The sequence below is a fragment of the Physeter macrocephalus genome, chromosome 12 (assembly GCF_002837175.3).
Source record: "Physeter macrocephalus isolate SW-GA chromosome 12, ASM283717v5, whole genome shotgun sequence".
Classification (NCBI taxonomy): domain Eukaryota; kingdom Metazoa; phylum Chordata; class Mammalia; order Artiodactyla; family Physeteridae; genus Physeter; species Physeter macrocephalus.
In genome coordinates, this window is record NC_041225.1 from 13,960,328 (window position 1) to 13,981,300 (window position 20,973).

The following is a 20,973-nucleotide window of genomic DNA, read 5'->3' on the forward strand; positions in this document are numbered from 1 at the left end:
ATTCCTTGGGACTTGAATATTCAAATCTGGCATAGTCTTGAAGCCCGAAAGATGGATTGAAGAGATTTTGTACATCACTTGATCCTAAAAACAGGGCACACAACCTCTTAATAAATAGCTTTGAAGAGATCATGATTGTAGAGCCCCGTGATTTATTACCCTATCAGAGGAAGAGGTGCAGGAGAAAAACCTGCACTGAAATAAGCACGACTAGGGCAAACTAACCTCCTGGAAGAAGAAGATAATACCTCATTCCTCTCTCCCCCTGAAATGCCCTGAAAAGAGCAGTTTAGTGCGGGAGTTCTGCAATCCGTTACAAAATTTCAGTGTCTGTTGGAGGTTCAAATGCATAGGAAGTTCATGCATTTTCTTTTTCAGCTGTTCCCAGATCTCCTAAATAAAGCATTTCCCTAGTGTAGGCTCCCAGGGCTACATGTAGGGCAGTGGCTGGGTCTGCTTGCTGGGGTCAGGAAGGCTGTTCTTCCAGGAAGGGCTGCAAAGACCCTGGGAACGGGACCAGCCCAGCTCACAAGTATGAAGAGAATGTCGGGAGAGGAAGTGGTGGCTGTGAGTCAGCATGAGTCATCTCGTTCCAATGAGAATGAAGATTGAGGTGTGCGCCTTTTTTTTTTTTTTTTGAGTCTCAATCGTGTGGACACATCATTGGGAATGGAGGGAAATAACTGACTGTATGGTCGTTGCTTTTTAAGTTTCAAACTGACATTCCAGGCGGGCTGTGCCTGAGCCAGCATCTGCTTTCAGATCTTCACAGCCTGGTCCTGGGAAGGTGGAGCCCTCAGCTTCTCCCTGGTGAGTAGGTTTCTGTCACTTTCATGTTCATTTCTGCAGTTTGCCTCAGAGTCTCAGCTCTAGGAAAGCTGAGGGGGTCTTGGAGTGGATACTGTGTTTCATTCAGACGTTGAAGATCTTTGACTTTAGAAAGGTGGCTCCCCTGCCCTTGTCCCTGTAGCTGCTGTCTGTGAGCCTGATTGTTTGGCGTTTCTTAGCGGTTCATTGTGACAATGCTCATCCTGTATTACCGAGGAGACAGTGATGCTTGGCTGCTTTCAAAGAAGCTGTTTGAGACCCCTCTGTGGAGCCGAAGGGAAGTTCAGAGGTGGAGGTGGGTGACTAAGCCAGGGGTGCTGAGGCCGGGCTGGCTTCCGCTTCTCAGAGGTGGAGGAAAGTCAGCTTCTGAGCAATTTCTGGCCGCGTGGTCTGAGCTGCCCACTTTTTGTGCAAGAAATACAATAAAGAGGCAGAATTTTGGCTTTTCTCTCTAAGGGCGTGAGAAAGATTCCAAGAGCTTTTTTGGTGTCTTTTGCCTTTTTCCTTAACACTGAAAGTCACAAACAATAGTAAAATCAGAAAGAAAATTATGCCGCGGACTGGGGAGCAGGGCGTGAGGAAGGGGGAATTGAGTGGTTTTGAGACCTGACTTGACCTCGGTATGTGTTTCTCAAGCTGTTAACATTCTGATAAAGCTTAGCTTTACAGTCAAGTAAAATACAGGAAACTTTTTTTTTTTTTTCAAATGTCGTCTGGTTACTGTAAATGAAACGGTTAAAATGTCATAAATACCTTATGATAAACATTTTTCAAATTTGCTTAAAAATCTGCACATCAGTAAGCAGGGTATGACAGAGCTTTTTCAGTACAGTCATTTGAGTGTGTGGGCTTCCTGGGTTAATAATGAGTCAGCACCTGATTTCTAAAATTGGAGCAGCTGAGAGAACATTCAGTTTGCCCCCAGCACCGTGTGGCGGCTGGCGGGCCCCCTCTAGGAGGATTCGGCTGTTTGGTCTAACGTTAAAACCAACTTTGGATGCCTCCCCTGTTTTGGTGACGCCTCCAGCTTCGGTCGCAGCTCTGCCATGTGTGGCTGGAGGGGTCCCTGTGCCAGACCATCTCCTTTGGCTGATGTTGATGGTTTTTAGGTTATGCCATGACCGGATTGGTTGGGTATACGATTGGTTCAATTAAAAATCCAGAGTTTATGAAAGGCTGGGGTGGCCCAGGGCTGAAGCTGTCCTGGCTGAGGGACCCAGTGGGAGAGGCTGTCACCGTGTGAGCTTCAGAGCCCAGGTTCTGCAGGTGACATGTGGCGTGGGAAGATTGTCAGCTTAAAATCCGAGAGCGGGATTCTGAGGAAGAAAACCTCCCTCCAGTTTTATTCTTCTTATCTATAAAATGAGAAAACTATTAAGAAAATTTAAAAAAAATTAATGATTATAGCAGCTCAAGGGCCCAATGCAGGCCTGTTTGAATCCATCCCCCCCACTAAGTTCTGCTGATCTGCCTGGGATTGGTTTCTTGTGTTCCGATTCCTGTTGTTGGGGATCCCATATTCTTTGGGTCACAGGCCCCGATGAACCCTCACGTCACAAGGCTCTGATAGCCTTGGGCTTCCAGACCGTGCGTGACACCACCCGTTTCAGGGGACGCCTGGGAGGACTCCGAACCAGCGTCTGCCAAGTGCGTAGAAGAGGGTCTGGACTCAGAAGGGACGCCCTCAATGTTAGCTCTGCTAGCTTCTCTTCTTACCTGTAACCTAAAGGTATCTGGGCTCCCCGAGTTAGTGCCTTGACTTTTTCAAGCAAGATCCTGCGATTCCAGTGGGATCAGCGGTGTTCCAAGGCTGAGCCACAGCCATACGAGTGTCAACTTGGGGCCTCAGCCAGGCAGAGACCAGGGGTGTCCAAGGTGGGAGACCTGCCCAGTGTCTCTTTCTTGGTGAGTAATCTTCCTAAGCGCTCAGAGAAATGCCATCTTCATGGAGAGAAGAGCCCGTAAAAGGAGAAATGCCTTAGGAGGTGCCTCTGTGTTCCGTGTCTGCCTGCACTTTCTCCTGTCCTCGTTTCAGAGACCACACCACGTATCCAACTTGTGTTTATCACTGTGTTTAAATCCTCCAGGATAAGCACTGTTGGGAAGTGGCTTGGAAGTGGCTGATTTTATCCAAGACATCGATTCTGTCGTGTAGAAGTCAGGCAGTTGTATGGATGCTAGAGGTCCATTGGTCTCTTACCCATGAGACATAAGCCTGTGAGGAACTGCTGTTATCATTGCTGTAATCAGGAGAAAGAGTCATTTAAAAAGGTCAGAAATAAGGTCATGGCCAGGTCTGAAAAGAGAGAGCATTTATTAACGTGATTTGCTGCTTTGTCATGTTTTTCTAACTACCCAAAGATGCTGATTCTAAGTGTGGATGCAGGCAGGGAGTAAAGAGGGAAACATTCTGTGATAGAAACTGAGCAGACGTTTCCAAAGGACACCTACATCAAAAGCAAACTAACAAACAAATGCTGAGAGTTTGATGCCCGGTGCCCTATGGTCGTGGCATCCTCAGCCTGGTGACTGGCTATGGCTTGCTGGCCTGGTCCCCCCACTCTCCACTCCCAGTCTACACCCCGACCTGGGCTCTCATTACCTCCCGCCACGAGGTTTCCATGGTACCCGATAGGGGTGTGTGTGTGTGTGTGTGTGTGTGTGTGTGTGTGTGTGTGTGTGTCCCGCTGTTAGTTTGGGCAAGTTTCTTAACTTCTTGGTGTCCTACCTTCATCCCTGTGAAATGGGAATATAATAGCACCACCCTCGAGGGCCCTTGTAAAGATCAGTGATAAATGGCACACAAGTTACAAGTACACAGCCATTAAGTACACATTCAGTGATTTAGAAATACACCCACACACCCTTCCATCTCTCCCTGGGCCCTGAACCCTGTGAATCCAGAAGGAATTGGCTCTCATGCCCCTGAAGTCAGATCCTGTCCGTGTCCTGAATTACGTGGCGTGTTCTGTATTTGCGGGATATTTATTGATTAGGTGAATGGGAAGTGCTTCTTGGTTCTCTCCAGGAATACCTGGGGCTCTAGATGTCACGACCATCATCTTGACCATCACCGTCATCATTCTTATCCTTCACATCGTCACAGTGAGCACGGCTCCCATTTCATTCAGCTCCAACCATATGGTAGTAACTTTCTGTATATTATCTTTGACCCCCTCCTCCCAACATACACACATACGCACCCTGGAAGGTCGAAAGGATGGCCAGTTACTCAACTCACTGGAGATCCAGGGTTCCCAGGCGGGTGTATCAGGCAGAGCAGTTGCTTCAAGGAGTGCATTCGTGACGGGAGAGCCCCTTACCCCCATCGGGAGGGGAGAGTCAGGAAAAGCAGGGGGCCCAGGAGGGTTCTGTACATCATCCAGCAGACTGAGGTCACAAGCCAGAAAATATAGGACCACTGAATTCAGACCTGCCCCCGGGGTGGATTCTGTACTCACGCTTCCTGTCTTAAAGCCAGCTACAGTCAACTTCTGGTTATTTGAAAATCGTCATAGTATATGGAGCTGACTCATATTGAAAATATTAAGTAAGATACACTTAAAGCTAAAACCCCGGGGGAACATAACAGGACCTTTCCTTGTTGATTCTGGAGGTATTCAAGATCATGCAGTGCCTCAAAAGCCAAATCTTTACACTCATTCTGCAGGGGTCCAGGAGAAGTGTGTCTTTTTGCTTCCTCTGCCCTCTCCAGAATGGCCCCGTCAAAGTAAGGCACCCAGTGCATTGTCCATCTCCTTTCTGAGTTTAGGCTTTGCATCCTGGGCACTGGCTCCAGCGTGTATGCCAGTCTTAAATGGCACCCCTTTGTGGGGAGTTTTTCCCTGCAGCTGCCACTTGTGCTATTATCCAGAGGACCCTCTGCCCAGCGCCATGGGTGGGGCAGTGCTGCGGGGCAGGGTTTGGGCTCCTAGCAGACTCGGGAGGGTTCTGGTTAGACCACAGAGCTCAGGCAGGGAGAAGCCAACAACAGATCAGAAGGAAGTCGAGGCCACAGGAAGGAGGGCTGAGTGGGATGCTTGGCTGTTCTCAGAGGATCACTCTGATTAAAAACAACAACAGGGCTTCCCTGGTGGCGCAGTGGTTGCGCGTCCGTCTGCCGATGCAGGGGAACCGGGTTCGCGCCCCGGTGTGGGAGGATCCCACGTGCCGCGGAGCGGCTGGGCCCGTGAGCCAGGGCTTCCCTGGTGGCGCAGTGGTTGCGCGTCCGTCTGCCGATGCAGCGGAACCGGGTTCGCGCCCCGGTGTGGGAGGATCCCACGTGCCGCGGAGCGGCTGGGCCCGTGAGCCATGGCCGCTGAGCCTGCGCGTCCGGAGCCTGTGCTCCGCAACGGGAGAGGCCACAGCAGTGAGAGACCCGCATACCACAACAACAACAACTGGTTTTATTGCATCTTGTATAATTGGAAAAGCTAAGAGTGATGGCCAGTCTTATCCATTACAGTTTATCTTTTGCTTTCAGGATTGATTATCCTGCAAGTAAAGACTTCTGCTACAGGGGCATTGAGCCCTTCTAGCCACCCTGTCCTTTCAAAAATGTATCATACTTAAAACATTGGAATTTTTAATGATGGCAGAAATGTATCATTTTAGCTATTCTCACTGGACAAATCATTTATAGTGTGAGAGGGGTGCATGGGTTTCTATCAGTTCAGCTAGATATAAAGGGGTATAAAGGGAAATTACAAAATAACAGTGCCTCCAGCAAGTGTTAGATTTACTTTCTCTCAGGTACAAAAAGACAAAGCAAGCTGTCTGTCCAGGGTGCAGGTCAAAGGGCAGTCAGTTCATTCATCTCTCTTCTCTGGCATCCTTAGCATTGGCTTCCTTCCTCAAAATTGTCTTATGGTTTTATGAAGGCTGCTAGAGCTCCAGCCATCACCTCTGCATTCCACACAGGAGGAAGGAAGGAGGTGGGGGCAAAAGGCTAAGAATCCTAGATGTCAGGCTCCTTTAAAGAGCCTTCCTAGAATCCCCAACTAACCCTTTCTGCCTAAGTCTTTCACTGGCCCCCTATCTGTAGAGGATCCTAGGAAATGTTGTTCTTTAACTGGGCACATTGCTGCCCCTGACAACAGGGGTTGTTGACAACACAGGAAGCAGAGGAGAAAGGATATGAAAGGGGCAAAAAGCAGACATGAAATAACCACGTTGCTCTCACTGGAAGTATCAGGAGGGGGGTACAAAGAGACTGTGGCTTCAAGGGCTTTGAACAACTGGAGGAGACATTCAAAGGGACAGAAATCACTTGTTTGATTTTTTTTTGTTGTTATATCTAAGTAGGATTTCTCTTCATTCATGCATTTAGCAAATATTTCTCATTTATCCAATAAAATAATGATAATTCGAGCACTGCTTTGTTTATGGAGTGTTTACTTGGTACCAGGCACGGTTCTGGATGCTTTGTACATATGACCTCACTTAGTCCTCACATAACTGTGTGCAGATTCTGTCAAGTATCGTCCCCATCACCCAGATGAGGAACTTGGGGCACAGGAGGGTTTAAGGAGATGAGTAAGGTCACACTGTTAGTAAGTAGAGGAGCTTGGCTCTACTACTTACTTATGGTCCAGACGGTTCTTGGACCCAGAGATGTGAACCGACAGACAAGGTCTCTCCTATTTATATCTTTCTGGTGAAATAGACGTAAATAAGTCCAATAAGGTCAGGCCGCCATGGGTGCCCCAGGAGACCGGCCCAGGGAAGTGGGGAGCCCTCACCTCTGACAGCACCTCCTGCCCGGGGAAGACGCATTATAGAATCGGGTCCAAGCTGAGCATTCTTCCCCCCCACCTCCCCACTAGGGGAGACACCAGGAATCTCAGCTATGTCTGGGCTCATGACTCAGCCCTTTCCTCACAGCCAGCTCTTCCAGAGAACTCGGCCTCCTGAGTCAGGACCACGCCCTTCCAGTCCTGAGGGTGCAGCAAGGAAACTGCCCAGACCTGGCTTCAAAGGCTGGGCAGGGTTCCAGCGAAGAGCAGAGTGGCTGAAGTAGAAGAGGTTGGGCTTCAAGGGGCTGCAGTTTATTCACATCACTCAATCTGATCAAAGGCCAGAGAAGGGGAAACTGTCACATTCTCCACTCCACACAACTGCCTGTTATCTAGGGACACAAGTTATCTAGTGACACATCCTCCTAGGCCAGGAGGATGCATGAGGACAGGATGGATTTGGGGGAGGGCGAGTGTTTGCTGTTCCCCCACCTTGGACCTAAGGCCCCTCCTGTGCTTTGCTTGCTCTGCACCATCCCAGGGCCTTCCTCCTCCAGCTCCTGTACAGATGGGGTGGCCAGTGGAAGACACAGTCTGCAGTGGGGTAGCTGGGGATTTTAGGAAAGCTCCTTAAAGGACCCTGACATCTAAGAGGCTTAACCTTTTCCCCTCAGGTCCCTCCTTCCTCCTGTGTGGAATGCAGAGGTGATGGCTGGAAATCCAGCAGCCTCGTTGAAACCATAAGACAATTTGGAGAAAGGAAGCCAGTGCTAAGGCTGGCAGAGCCAGCAGATAGAGCAGGTTTGGGGGGCCAGGAGTTTTACCTGGAGATGTGACTCTTTTTGGAGTGGGTTTACCGGCATGATGCAGAGAGAGGTGGGAGAAATCACTGGTGGAGAAATTCAATGTGTGGGTCGACTAGGAGGGTCCATAGTGTCGTCAGGGCCCTTTCTGTGTGCAGCTGCATTTCATATCTCTGGTATAACAGGCAAAGGCTCAGGGCTGCAGAGTGACTTCCATGGCCCTCAGGTGCTTTTGCCTCCGTGGGCCCTTCCTGATGAAAAAAAGTGTCATGACTGTCTTGGTACGATGAGGCATGTCATCCAGACTGGATTTATTATTATATATTCAGTTGCATTCTACTCAGGTTTTTCTTCTGATGTGAAAATAAACGAAAACATTTTATTTTGAGAGTATTATGGGCCCAAGGCCTTGTCCCCTGTGTGCCCAGTGCAGAGGAAGGCCCTGGGAGGGCCTCGTCACGGAGGATTGGAGGCTGGGTGGGGGGGGGATGGCTTCTGGACTGTGGGTGGTCCCCTGGACTGTGGGTGGTCCCCTGGACTATGGGTGGCCCTCTAGACTGTGGGTGGTCCTTTGGGCTATGGGTGAGCCTGGCAGCGCCTCTGAGGATGGCAGGCGGGTCTGGCCTATTGTGTATACCTGGTGAGCCTCAAGTCAGCTTTGGAAATGACGATGTGGGTTTTCAGATAAGGATTCTCAGAGCAGAGTCATCTCCCCTGTGTCCATGTTTACTTCCCCATTCCTCTTTCTCCCTGTAATTGCTCCACTTACTCAGTGGGTTTGTTCAGGGGGTAAGGGGTTCAGTCTCCAATGCTAAGGCATCAAAACTGGAACACTCCTTTATTCTCCAGATCTCTAAATTACATTAAGTCTGTTCCAAGCTTACCCTGCCCCTACTTTACCCCCTCCACCTGCCTGTTGGGGAATTCAGATTCTTTCATGATTGGGGATCCCTGTTTGTCCTGTTATCATTAGACAATCCTGGGGTTACCCGGTTCCAGAAAACCGGGGCTGGAGGTCGGGGGAGTCCACTGAGGCGGCCACCAGCACTGCTGCTTCAACGCTGAAGACTGGAAGCAGTCAAGGGGAGGCCCCAGAGCTACTCAGGGTCCTGCTCTAGCCGAATGGGGGCCCGCATGACCCGGGGCTCTGTCGCCTGACCACAGAGCCCTGCCTGGAGGTGCGCCACCGCTCCCGGGGGCTTGGCACGAGCTCCCGGCCTCTGGAGCTCCTCGGCTGCGTCCGGTGGGAGCGCCTTCTGCGTGCCTGTGCTTTTCCTGCTGCTGGACCCCTTCTAACCTGGGCCTCCGTCTTGGCCTGGGGGGCAGAAAGAGCCGTGATAACAGAGGGGAAGAAACAGAAGACGCTCGGGGGACCCATGGGAGTCACATGGTGTCCTCTGTGGCTTCCCAAACCTCCAGAGCAAGCTGTCCAATGAGTGACTGCAGCCACATGTGGCTAGCGTGACTGGGTACTGAATTTAAATGTTTACTTCATTTCGATGAATTTAAATGTAAGGGTACATAGCCACATGTGGCTAGTGGTTACCCTATTGGACGGCACAGATCTAGAGCTTGTTTTCCTAATCCGGGCAGCTTGGAGAGTCGGGCTGTCACCCTGAGGAAGGATGTGGCACGGGGGTGAAAGTTCAGAATTGGGCACCGCGTGCGCTGAGGTCCCCCGGAGGGTGGGGGTCCCTCCCAGGTGGAGAACCCTTCAGCCAGGAGCTGTGGGCCAGGCAGATGGGGGTCCAGGGCCTCTGCCACCAGTGGCCGTGAGCCTCAATGTCCCCATCTCTGGGGGATGAAACCCCAAGTGACTCTCAGGGCCTCGAGGGCCCCAGCTGAGGGGCCTGTCCAGGAGGAAGCTGGGGCTGGGTACCTGACACCTGGAGCATTTCTGCCAGTGGGGTTGATGGCTTTTTCGAGGTGCGGGGGCCTCAGGTGAGGAGCGCACAGCCTGACCGTCTGTGCATATTTGATGGTGAACTTTCCTGTTTGGGGATAGGCATCCTTAGTTTTGTTTGTGTGAAGCCATTCCAGGGACTAAGCTCAGGCGTGGTCCCTGTCACTGGCCTCCTACACATCCCCCCAGTGTGTCTTTTGACTCTTTTGACTTTTTAAGAGAGAAGCATTAAACTGTGTTCAGCCATCATTGACAAGAAACACGCAAGCAGGGGGGAGATGATCTGCCCGGGGGGGGAAGATGGCAAACCTCGGCCCCCGGCCTTGCAGCTCTCAGCACAGCACACGTTCTCTCGGGCACAGGTGATGTCCTTGCACACGTATGGGATCGTGGGCTGAGACCCACCGCCATCCCTCCCCTGAGGCACCCCCCGAATTCGAAGATTTCGCTCCCGGCGGCTCCCCCAGGCCCAGTGCCCTTTGCTCTTGGTCCGTGGACCGTCTGTCGGTGGGGAGGCCGTGGGGCACTGATGAAGCAGCTGCTGCAGCTGAACCTCCGCTTTAGTGTGCTGCTCACTGCCTGGCAAGTCATCTGTGCCTCCTGACCTCAGTTTCCTAATCTGTGAAATGGGAACAGGAGCAATGAGCACAGAGGATTGTTTCGAGGATGAAAGGAGTTCCTTCATGAAAAAGTCTTAGAAAAGTGCCACACATAGTAAGTGTTTTATAATATTAGCTTGGAATTGATGCCTTTTTGCCATTTACCTGTTTTAATTCCCCCCCCCCTTTTTTTTTTTTAAATCAAGGCATAGATGATTCATATGCCATTTACTCCTGACCTTTCTTTGGGCCCCAGATCTCCACCCCAGCAGTGGCCCATCCACTCCAACCTCGGCATCCGAGGAATTCCACAGGCTTCTTTTCCAGGCTCAGAGGCAGCATGAGCGGGGTGGGGGTGGGGGGGAGATTCTATAGTCCATCCTTTCCTTTTTAAAAAATTTTTATTTTATACTAGAGTAGAGTTGATTAACTATGTTGTGTTAGTTTCAGGTATACAGCAAAGTGATTCAGTTATACATATACATGTATCTATTCTTTTTCAAGTTCTTTTCCCATTTAGGCCATTACAGAATATTGAGCAGAGTTCCCTGGGCTGTACAGTAGGTCCTTGTCTGTTGTCTGTGGGGTTGGCCAAAAAGTTCGGTCGGGTTTTCCTCAAGACGTTACGGAAAGACCCGAACGAACTTTTTGGCCAAGCCAATATCTTTAAAGACAGTAGGGTGTACGTGTCAACATCCTTCTATGCACTCATTATTCAGCAAATGTTTCTTAGGGCCTATGGAGGCAGGGGATGAACAAATGTGATTGTGAGGAGGGCTGCCAGAGGAGGGGGCACAGCAGTGCTGGGCGAGGGTGTCTCCCACATAAGGGGTGGTCTCTGGTGGTCCCTCTGATGAGAAGACATTTGAGCGGAGGTCTGAGAGGAGTAGGGGTGTGTGTGTGTGTGTGTGTGTGTGTGTTGCTCGCTTTTCCTGTGCAGATCTGGCAGCTAGCGTGGAGCCCTGGCTCCCCCTCACCAGCTCTGTGGCCAGGAGCCAGTCGCTGAGCCTCTCTGGTCCTCGTACAGCACGGGCAAGGGAACCCACAACGGCAGGTGCCCAACAGCCCAACTTGAAGTCATCATGATGACGAAGACATGCTTCCTTTGCCACTGGGAGTTCCCTGGGTTCGAAGGGCACTCCCCCCACCCTCACAAACCCTCTGTGTGAGCCCCAAGAGGCAGGGGTCCCCAACCCCCAGGCCACGGACCAGTACTGGTCCACGGCGTGTTCGGAACCGGGCCGCACAGCGGGAGGTGAGCGGCGGGCGAGCGAGCGAAGCTTCATCTGCCGCCCGGCATCGCTCCCCATCACTCGCATTACCGCCTGGACCATCCCTGCCCCCCGACTCCGTCCCTGGAAAAATTGTCTTCCACGAAACCGGTCCCTGGTGCCAAAAAGGTTGGGGACCGCTGCATAAGACGGGGACACCTTACGACATAAGGGGTCATCTGACCTATACTTAAACCCCTTCTCTCCTTCCGGACACAGCTTAATCCAAAGCCTCTTTTCTGGTATTTGCACATTTTGGACCTAGCTTTGACCCTGAAGCCACTCCATCATAGCCATGATCATAATTCTAGTCATAATTCAACACATTCATTAGCATTCACTGAGCAATTATTCTGTCTCCCAAACTGTTGAATTATAACATGACCCCCAGCTTCTTCCACGCCAGAGCCCTTCCAAATGCATGGACGTCACCACTTGTATTCAAGCTCTTCCTTCTTCCTGTGGTTCCTGAAAGATGCAGCAACTGTCACCCCCCGTGCTGCCCTCCTTGGCACGGACTGCAGTTCTCTGATGTCCCTCTTCACATGGGCACCACACCCTCGCTTGTGAGGGATACTAGGCTGAGGTTTGGGGCCAACACGCCCATCTGTTGGACCCACAAGCAGCTGCCATCCCTGCCTCTGTGAGGGGACATGTTTAAAGCCACATGTCTCTCATTTTGCATTTGAGGTGCTGACTTATTTTTCATTTTTTTAAACAGAAGTAAAATTTTACATTCTCCTTAGTTTGATCTTCTAGATTTGGCCCATATATTCTCCAATTAAAATGTAAAGCTTCCCATCATCTGCCAGTTGGAGAGGTATCCCTTTTATATCTTTACCGGAAGATCTTTTGAATCAGTGTAGACCAGGAGCAGAGACCTGTGGCGCTCCACTAGTGACTGTCCTCGAGGTTGCCAGCATTTAACATTCTGGGGCACCTCACCGAATACAAACAGCTTACCTTGCTGCACAGGTTGCAGTCATGTGGATGAACGGACGAGGAACATACAATCAGATGTGTGATGTGATCCCATAGACTGGTGGGGCAGGCGGTACTAATTTAGACACTCAGCCAGACGTCAGAAGGATAGCCATCCTCCTTCTCTCCCGTTCTGTTCTTTCTTTCCCTCATCCTCAAGCATGGGCAGCTTTTGGCAGGGCCGGCTAACTCTTGGGCAGCTGTTAATTAGATACTAGCAGTAAATTACCTTAAACTTTCAGAACATTTGAATGCTCTGTTGTCAAATGATTGCTGTTTGAGTTGTTTTACATAGTCACATCCTCAGAGTTTGTGGGTTGGATGCATTTGATTCGCTTCAGATTTGCCTTTCAAGCGGGAGCCACTGAGCCCAGCCTGACAGACGGGTGGCTGTCTGTGAATGGTCCCTTTGAAGTCCCCAGAAGTGCCAGCTCAGGGTTAAGATCTGCGGAGGGAGAGGTGAGAGACGCAGAATGAGTGCAGGCTGCCACCCAGCAGCACAAGAGGTGACTGCAAACCCCGAGCTTCCCCGGGAGAAAGTGAGTCTCCCAGGCTCTGTCTGCTGGTCCAAAGCGGGCATTACCTGCTCTGTGTTCACCAGCTGAGTCCATCACCGGGGGACACTTGGATGGAACAGGAATGGTCACTCGAGAAGGGATTCTATTTTCCAAGAGCACATCCAGATGGGAGCCTTTTTAGGATCATTCAAGTACGTTATTTCCAAGAGAAGACAACTCTTTTGTAATCCCTTCTGGGGCAGCTCGTCCCTGGCCGCAGGGAGTCCCGCAGGTGCTTGGAGGTTGGTGAGTGACGGGGCGCACCCTCCGGCCACGGGCGCCCCGAGGGCGGCACCTGGAAAGGGGTGCACAGGGGGGTGCTGTTCAGCTGGTGTGTCTCAGCATCTCTTGAGATGACCGTGTGGATTGTCTCTTTTAATCTGCAAACGTGGTGACTAGGCAATAAGGTTTCCAGCTTTAATTTGTTTGAAGACGGTTCGGAAATAAAACGATAAAAAGCTGTCCAGTGCAAAGCGTGTTGCTCCCACGGTCTCCCATCTGGTTTCCACTGACCTCCCCCACCCATCACCCTATTCTTAGTGTCTTACATATCCACCCAGACGTGATGCAAATACAAGCACGTAGTTGAATGAGTCGTTTTCTTTTCTTTCCTATTTTCCATAAAAACGATCACAGTCGTTTTTGACCGTGAAACCACTTTTCTGTGTGGAGAGGATCGGCTTATGCGCTCCGAGCTCAGCAGCCCTGCGTTTGGGGCTGGCAAAGCTCAGGGTTCTAGCGGGGCTGGCTGAACGTCCCCTTCTTCTCTGTGCTGCGGGTGAGGCCCTGAGCTTGCCCAGGCGTCCAGGGGACAGGCAGGCGGGACCTCGCACTCTGGGAAGGGCACGTGCGGGCTCCGGTCCTCAGCGAAGTCCCAGGGAGCCAGAGGGGTGAGTTGCCAGGATCAGGCAGTTCGAAGACACGTTCCCAGGGCTTGTGTCTCCATCCCCCAAGGTGACAATCTGGAAACCGGCCGAGGACCAGGAAGGAGAGCAGTGACTCTGATGCCCTGCGCTTCACGAGGGTCCCAGACCCCTAGAGTCACCTCGACACCAAACTGTATTTACAAAACAGGCAGATCCGGAAACGGGGATTGCGGGTTCAGAGGAATTAATCTCAGAATTCTCCTGAGCGAACCTCCCCGCCTGGTGAAAGTCAGTGCTCCTGTGGTGGGAGAAGGCGCCCCAAGCAGGCACGGCTGGCTTTCTACGAGCACCTGCTCTGGGCCGGCGTGTCACACCCTTTCACTCACCGAATCCCCCTCACCGATGGTCCCCGTTCCTCGCGGGGGAAGCAGGGCCTGAGTCACTGTGCTGACTCAGGCGCTGCTTCCCCTCTCAGGTGCTGCGTTTTTTTCTTTCTTTTTTTTTTTTTTTTTTAACAGATTCAATGTAAAGTGGAATGAAAGGGGCTTATGATTCTCTTTTAATTTATTATTTTATTTTTGGCCGCGTTGGGTCTCCGTTGCTGCGCTCAGGCTTTCTCTAGTTGCGGCGAGCGGGGGGCTACTCTTCGTCGCGGCGCGTGGGCTTCTCGTTGTCGCACGGCTGACAAGTGGGGTAGCCGGAGTCCCAGGCCAGCCAGTCACCCGAGGCCACAGCCATGCCAGCGTCTCAGGGGACAGCTGTCCTCATGGCAGCCCCCGGGCTTGTGGGACTAGCTGGATTTTACCCTCAGGGCACCCAGGGGCTTAGGAGACAGAAGGCAACTCAGAGACCCAGGGTGGGTGACAGCTTTGCCGAGAGAGGATGGCCCGGCCCTTCTGTCCATCCCTGTTTCTTTCAGACGCCAGGCTGGCCCGGTGGCCTCCTCCAGAGGCCCTTCCTGCCGAGGGCCATTGAAATCAGCAGAATTTTGAGCTGGATGGAATTCCACGCTCTTTAATACCTTTGGTTTGACTCCTTCTCGGCACAGAATTGACTCGGACGGAAGAGAAAGCAAATGACAGGTGTTTATTAAGAAGGGGACTTATTTTCGGGGGACTGAGTTTGGGGGAAGAGTTGGGCAGAGTCAATGATAATGAAAGTGAGTAGGAGTCCGACTTTGTGAGTCACCATCGAGGGCCTCTGGGTGTGTCATGGGTTGGGTGGTATCTCCCCCAAGCTCACCTGTTGAAGTCCCACCCCTCCAGGAACTCAGAAGGAGACCTTATTTGGAAATAGTGTCACACGTAGTGAGGTTAAGATGAGGTCATCCTGGAGTACGGTGGGCCCCTAGTCCACGATGGCTGGTGTCCTTGGAGGAAGGGGACTTTTGGGGACACCCACATAGAGAGGATGCTGTGGGAGAGTGGCCAGGAACAACCGGGAGGGAGCGGGGAGGCTCGGAACACATGCTTCCCTGGAGCCTTCAGAGGGAGCGCGGCCCTGCGACACCCGGATCGCGACTTCTAGCCCTCAGAAGCGTGAGATAATACGTTTCCGCCGTTTGAGCCCCCCAGTCATTTTGTGATGGCGGCTCTATGAAATGAACACGATACGGTGCACACCCTTAAAGGTCCTGAAGGAGGCGCCTCTGAGCAGGTCTCCATCCGCGTCCAGCCCAGCGTGGATTAACCCTCAAGAAGCATCTGCCCGCAAGTAAAGGAGTGGATGGTGGACGCAGGCAATCAGGTTTTCTTTACGCAAATAAGATATTCTCACTTTGTTTTCGCTTTTCCTGAACTGCCGAAAGGCAAAGGCTCAAAAATGGGATTTGGTCTTTGCATTTGCTTAAAGGAAAAGTTAAAAAGGAAAGAAAAGGAAAAGCGTGCTTCCTCCTTGTAAGTGATGGGATTGATGCTCCGTCCAGTAGGTAGCCTACGGGGTGTGTCCCCACAGGGGGCTGTTTGGGGCTGTCACCCCCAAGGGCCCGCGACTGAGCCATGGGCTCCATGTGAGCAGAGAACCTCCCCGACAATCGGAACTTTCACCCGCAATGTCGTTTTCCGGCCCCTTTCCCTTCGCCCACGTTCACACGCATCACTCCAAATTGACAGAACGAGGGCAGGGGCTCCCTAGTGCCCGGGAAGTCACATTTTCTGAGGGGATTTTTTGCCGCATTTCCTAGTTATTGAGCACGGGTGTCTGTGAGTCTAACATAAACATGGGTTTGACAAGCAGTTCAGAAAAACAGGAACCATCAATTCATGAGAACTTAGAGAAAAAAATAGTTTAAAGAACCGAGAAGTTGCCACATTATAATGAAAGAATGTCAGGTTTGGGAAATGACAAAAGTGAGCAGTTTTCACCTCGAAAACCTGGTGGAATCAGTTACACAAGATGTAACCACACACAAACACGGGCATTTCTTATCACATAAGAGCATTTACAGTCAAGAAGCTTCTTTCAGAGTATTTCATGGAAAGTTATTTGAGCAGCAAGGTGAGCCTTCAGCAATGAGTAGGCATCAAGTGAAACCTTGACTTCAAAGGCAGGAGACACAGGAGCCCAGACTCAGAACAGAAGGCCACCGGCAGGGTGGAGGCCCACGTACACAGCCCCCGTCTCAGGCATCATGTGCTGGCCGGGATGCCCTTGTGGCTGGCCAGGGGATGCACCTACCGCCGGGGTCCCCGGCTTGCCACCCTTTGCTACAAGTGCCAGCTTTTACATTTTTAAATAATTCTTTTATTGTAAAACTGAGGGCATGATTTGAAGCAAAGCAAAAGCTGCTTATAAAAAATACTACGTCTGTGGGACGTAAATGGCTTATTACCTTAAGGTACTATCTGAAGAAAAGACAAATGCACCAGGTGAAGGTGGCCTGAAGGTAGGGGTGCCGTGTGACTGCCCCAGGACAGAAAAGGGGTTCTTCTGGGACCCCGTGGCAGCACCCAGACCGCTGTCCTGACACCAGGTGCAGGCTTTAGAAATTAAGACTGGGAAAAGAGTGACGCTCACCCATGTTCCTATTGCTAGAGCTTTCTGCTGTTCCCGTTCACACATACTTCCTTCCAGTCTTTGTCCTCTGTACTTGTTTAGTAACTGCATAAGTAATCGATGACATAATTCATCTCCTTTAACATTTAGACTAGTACACTTTATGGATCACCCTTGGCCTCATTTTTGTGATCGGCTTACCTTGCAGTCATGTACAACTGGTCTCTCTTCAGGGCACTCTCTATTCAGGATGTCTTTAAATTTTGCCCCCCCTGCTGAAGAGTTTTATGGCATAAATCTGATAAAATTGTAGCTATACATCAAAAAATGTAAAGGATTAAACCCAACCTCCAGAAATACTGATTTTTAAAAACAAATGTATAAACTAGCAGATTGTTCTGGGGAGAGTTGGTTTAAAGGAGAGGTCTGTGGCTTACTAATTATTCTGTTAAAAATTGTCTACTCATATTCTTTGCCCCGTTTCCCCTTCTTCCCTCCCTCCCTCCTTCCCTCCTCTTTCTTTCTTTCTTTCCCCCTTCCTTCCTTCCTTTTTCTTCTTTCTTTCTTTCTTTTTCTTTCTTCTTTCTCTTTCTTTCTTTCTTTCTTTCTTTCTTTCTTTCTTTCTTTCTTTCTTTCTTTCTTTCTTTCTTTCTTTCTTTCTTTCTTTCTTTCTTTCTTTCTTTCTTTCTTTCTTTCTTTCTTTCTTTCTTTCTTTCTTTCTTTCTTTCTTTCTTTCTTTCTTTCTTTCTTTCTTTCTTTCTTTCTTTCTTTCTTTCTTTCTTTCTTTCTTTCTTTCTTTCTTTCTTTCTTTCTCTCTTTCTTTCTTTTCTTTCCCCCTCCCTTCCTTTCTTCCTTCCCTCCTATTTTTGTGGTTATTCTGTAAGAGCTCTTCAAATATTCTGTATTTTAAATCTTTGATATATATCCTGCAAGTATTTTTTTCCCAGTCTGTTGCTTGACATTTTACTTTGTTTCCTGTGTCTTATTTCTTTTACAGAAATAGTTAATTATTATGTAGTCCAACCTGTTATTATTTTCCTGACCTCCAGGTTTTAGCTTGCCTAGAAGGTCTGCTCCCACCTCTAGATTACAAAAATATTCTCACATATTTTTTTCCTTCAGGTGATTCGTAATTTTATTTTTGAGATTTAAAATGCCAAGTATACAGGGATTTATTTTTGTTTATGATTTGAAGTGTTGGGGGGTTGTCAAATTTGTCTCTAAATGGCCAGCAATTTTTCCCAGCACCATTTACTAAGCAGTTAGTTCACTTTTTCCTGCTGAAAATATATTTTAAGTTTAGATATTTTAGGTTGGGGGAGTTAGAAGGGGGTGACATAGGTGATTTTGGCTGGCATGTGGGATTGAGGCCTTTGACACAAGCCCTCTGCTTTTTAAACATCCTGTGACTTCAGAGCTGAGGGATGCTCGGCGCTTTTAGAGAATGTGAAACAGAAACAGGAAGGGGTCGGGGCAGATGAATGGGGACATATGAACAGCGAACACAGTTGGACGACAGAACAGCCACAGCAGAGGGGAGGAGATGTCAGGAGAGGGCTAAGGGGAAGCTTGGAGTAAACGGGTCCAGCGGGCGGGCAGCTCATGGAACACAGGTGCCCAGGTGGACACAGGCCAGGCCGGGCCAGCTCCTGGGACACTCACGGGCTCTGGGAGAATCAGGGTCGGATGGATATCTGCGTATTGAGAACATTTGACCTGAACCTGGAAAAGTAGAAAAGAAGCCTGATTTTTCTGGGGCCAAAAGTAAACAGATCAATGACGATCAGGTATGGACACAATCACAAGATCAGGTATGGACACAGTCTATAAGAAAGAGCCGACCCCACCAAGTGGAGGTGGAGTCAAACCAGGTGATTAGAGGGGCTGTCAGGTCTGCTAAGGGCTCGAGTGGATGGAAATATGGGGAGGGCACCCAGAGGGCCGGCCTGAGAGCCCCCTTTCAAAGAAGTCTTCCTGGGAGGCTGTGATGTCTGTCTTACCACTGTGGAGACGTAGGGTGAGACCATTAAGTCCCCAGGGTCCATGGCAGAGATTGGCTGAGGCAACCACGTGATCGTGTGACCTGTGCATCACACAGGTCCCCGTGTTCACAAGGTCGGTGCCTGGTCGAATGCTCTGCTGCCACCATCTTGAAATTCTTAATAGTGTTTGAGCAAGGGACCGTGCCTATTCCCTGGGCCCCATGTGTTCTGAATTTGGGCCTGGACGTAGGTAACAGGCCCCAGCCGCTGTCCTGGGAGCCCAGCTGTCGCTTGCAGTCCTGTTCCAGGGACCCCCCGATGGAAGGAAGGCAGGGACTGCGGGAGGCGAAATGGACTTGTCCATGGTGACTTGGCCTCTCCACGGCTGCTTTATGTAACGGCAGGTCCTGATTTGTGAAACATGGCTTGAAAGCAGCTTACGGAAATGAAGGGGAAGGGGGGTGAGGAGAGAATTTGCGGAGAAATTCTGCCCCTGTGAAAGAACCTCCAGCCACGTGACTCCCTGCACTTGGGCTGTGTTCTCTCTGCTGGAAGAGCCCACAGAGAAAGGAGGCTGCCAGCAGGAGGCCCAGGCGCTCTGCTAAATGGATGGCTCAGCCGTGCTCTTCTAAAGCGGTTCCCTTCCAGAACTAAGAGTCCAGGGGCCCGAGGGACTATATCTCTGTCCTGAAAAGGCACACTCCGGGAGGTGGAGCTGTTGGACCACGTTTCCAATTGACCCACTCATTCCTGGGGAGCCCTCAAGACTGAGAGAATCGCTCTTTCCGTTCATGATTCTCTCAGCACCCACGGTCCTGCCACTTTGTGGTCCTCCCTGTGCAGAAGGCACCACCATGGCCTCAGCATCCAGCACCGAGAAAGCCCCAGAGGGGTGTTCCTGGACATTACCTGGACATTAGGCTCAGGCACCCCTCTTTGGGGACAAACTCGCTGTCAGGTTACAAAGAAAGCACCAGGGGGCCTGATGCCACCCCAGGTTCCTGCCCCAATTCTCCTAAACCCGCGGCTTCCAGGTGAGTTCTCCTGGATTTCACGGATCAGGTTGTGACCCACTGAGGTCAGCCCGCTGCAGCGTCCTTGGAATCGGGTAGCTCCACAACATGTTGGTGAAACACCCAGAACATCCGGCTGCAGTTGTCCCCCTAGGAAGCAGAGGCTTCAAAACAACTTCTTCTCTGCTGTTTTCATGTTCAGGCCACCTGTGGGTCAAGTCACTCATAAGGTGGCCATGGAGGTGAGGGTGTAGACCACAATAAAGGATATGCTCCCCCAAAAGCCTACAGGCAAGGATAGAGTGAGAAAATCCAAGTTGATCCAAGAGATTGTTTTTTTTTTTTACTGCAGGACTTCTCAGAGCCTTTGGCCATGCTTTGTAAATATCCAAAATAGCATAAGATAGGCAGTAGATGGTAGACGGTGGGGAAACCCTCCTCTCTTTTATTCTTTGGAGAATTTTATGGAACCAGAGTTCCAGTGAATGCAATTGGGGATAACACATTTCAATATTATAGAAGATTAGAAGGAATATATTAGTATGGGCTGAAAGAGAGGTGACATTTGGATTGAAATTAAGAAATGGGGAAAGAACCCCATATGGGAGGAGCGGTGTCGTCAGAGGCAGAGCACAGTGGCACGTGGTGCCTGCAGGGCTGGCCGGGGTGGGAGGAGGAGGCTGGGCGCTTTGTTAGAGCCTCGATCGCCAGATCTCTGTGCTGGGCCTTTCACCTGCAGGCAGCGTGTGTGTGCCCACGCGCGCGTGCAGTACTTAAAAGGTTTTGAGCAGAGAACAGGATGATGGAGCTTTAGAAAAGTGACTTTCTGGGAAGAACTGAAGACCTACTGGAGACTCAGAGCCTACTTAGAAGGCACTCGGCACGGAAACTTGCCGTGCATGGCCAGGAAGGACCGGCCTGGACCATGGGGGTGGGGGGTGGGGGGGCGCAGATGGGTACACGAGAGCCGCAATTAAGACAGAAGGTGCAGCAGGGAGAACCGGCTGAGTTGTGAAACTCCAGGCCGCCCATGTCACCCTTGACATTTGAGAACTCAGAGCAGATGGTAACACCTGGGCCCGTCTGTACACGTGGGTCGGGAGCGTGACTGCGACCATGTGAGGGGTGGGCACGGGGTGGAGGTAGTTTCTCTCACCCAAGCATCAGGAAGATTGCAGAGGGATCCCCCCTCTTTCTCTCGTGTGCATTGGCTGAGTGACACCAGCAACAAATGGGAACCCCTGTGTGCCAGGTGCAGACCGCGTCAGCACGCCCCGCCGGCCACCACGGCGTGGCCGGCTCCTTTGGCCAGTTGTCTGTGCGGAAACTGTGTGGTGACGAGGAGGAGCTGGAGGCACAGGCAGGCCCTTTCAGCGATGGATGGCTGAGCGCTGCTGGCCAGGAACTGCAGTCCCAGACATGCATTTCATAAGGCATATTC

The 20,973-nt window shown here is 50.8% G+C and overlaps 1 long non-coding RNA gene across 5 annotated transcripts in view; it reads left to right on the forward strand.

Annotated features, from left to right (window-relative positions):
• Positions 1 to 657: 657 nt before the first annotated feature.
• Positions 658 to 20,973, forward strand: part of LOC102975843 (uncharacterized) — a 271,154-nt gene continuing 250,838 nt past the window's right edge. For all 5 annotated transcript variants that reach the window (XR_003682313.2, XR_008618796.1, XR_003682311.2 and 2 more), the window contains exon 1: positions 658 to 810. This is a non-coding gene — a long non-coding RNA (uncharacterized lncRNA). The remainder of the gene's footprint in view (positions 811 to 20,973) is intronic.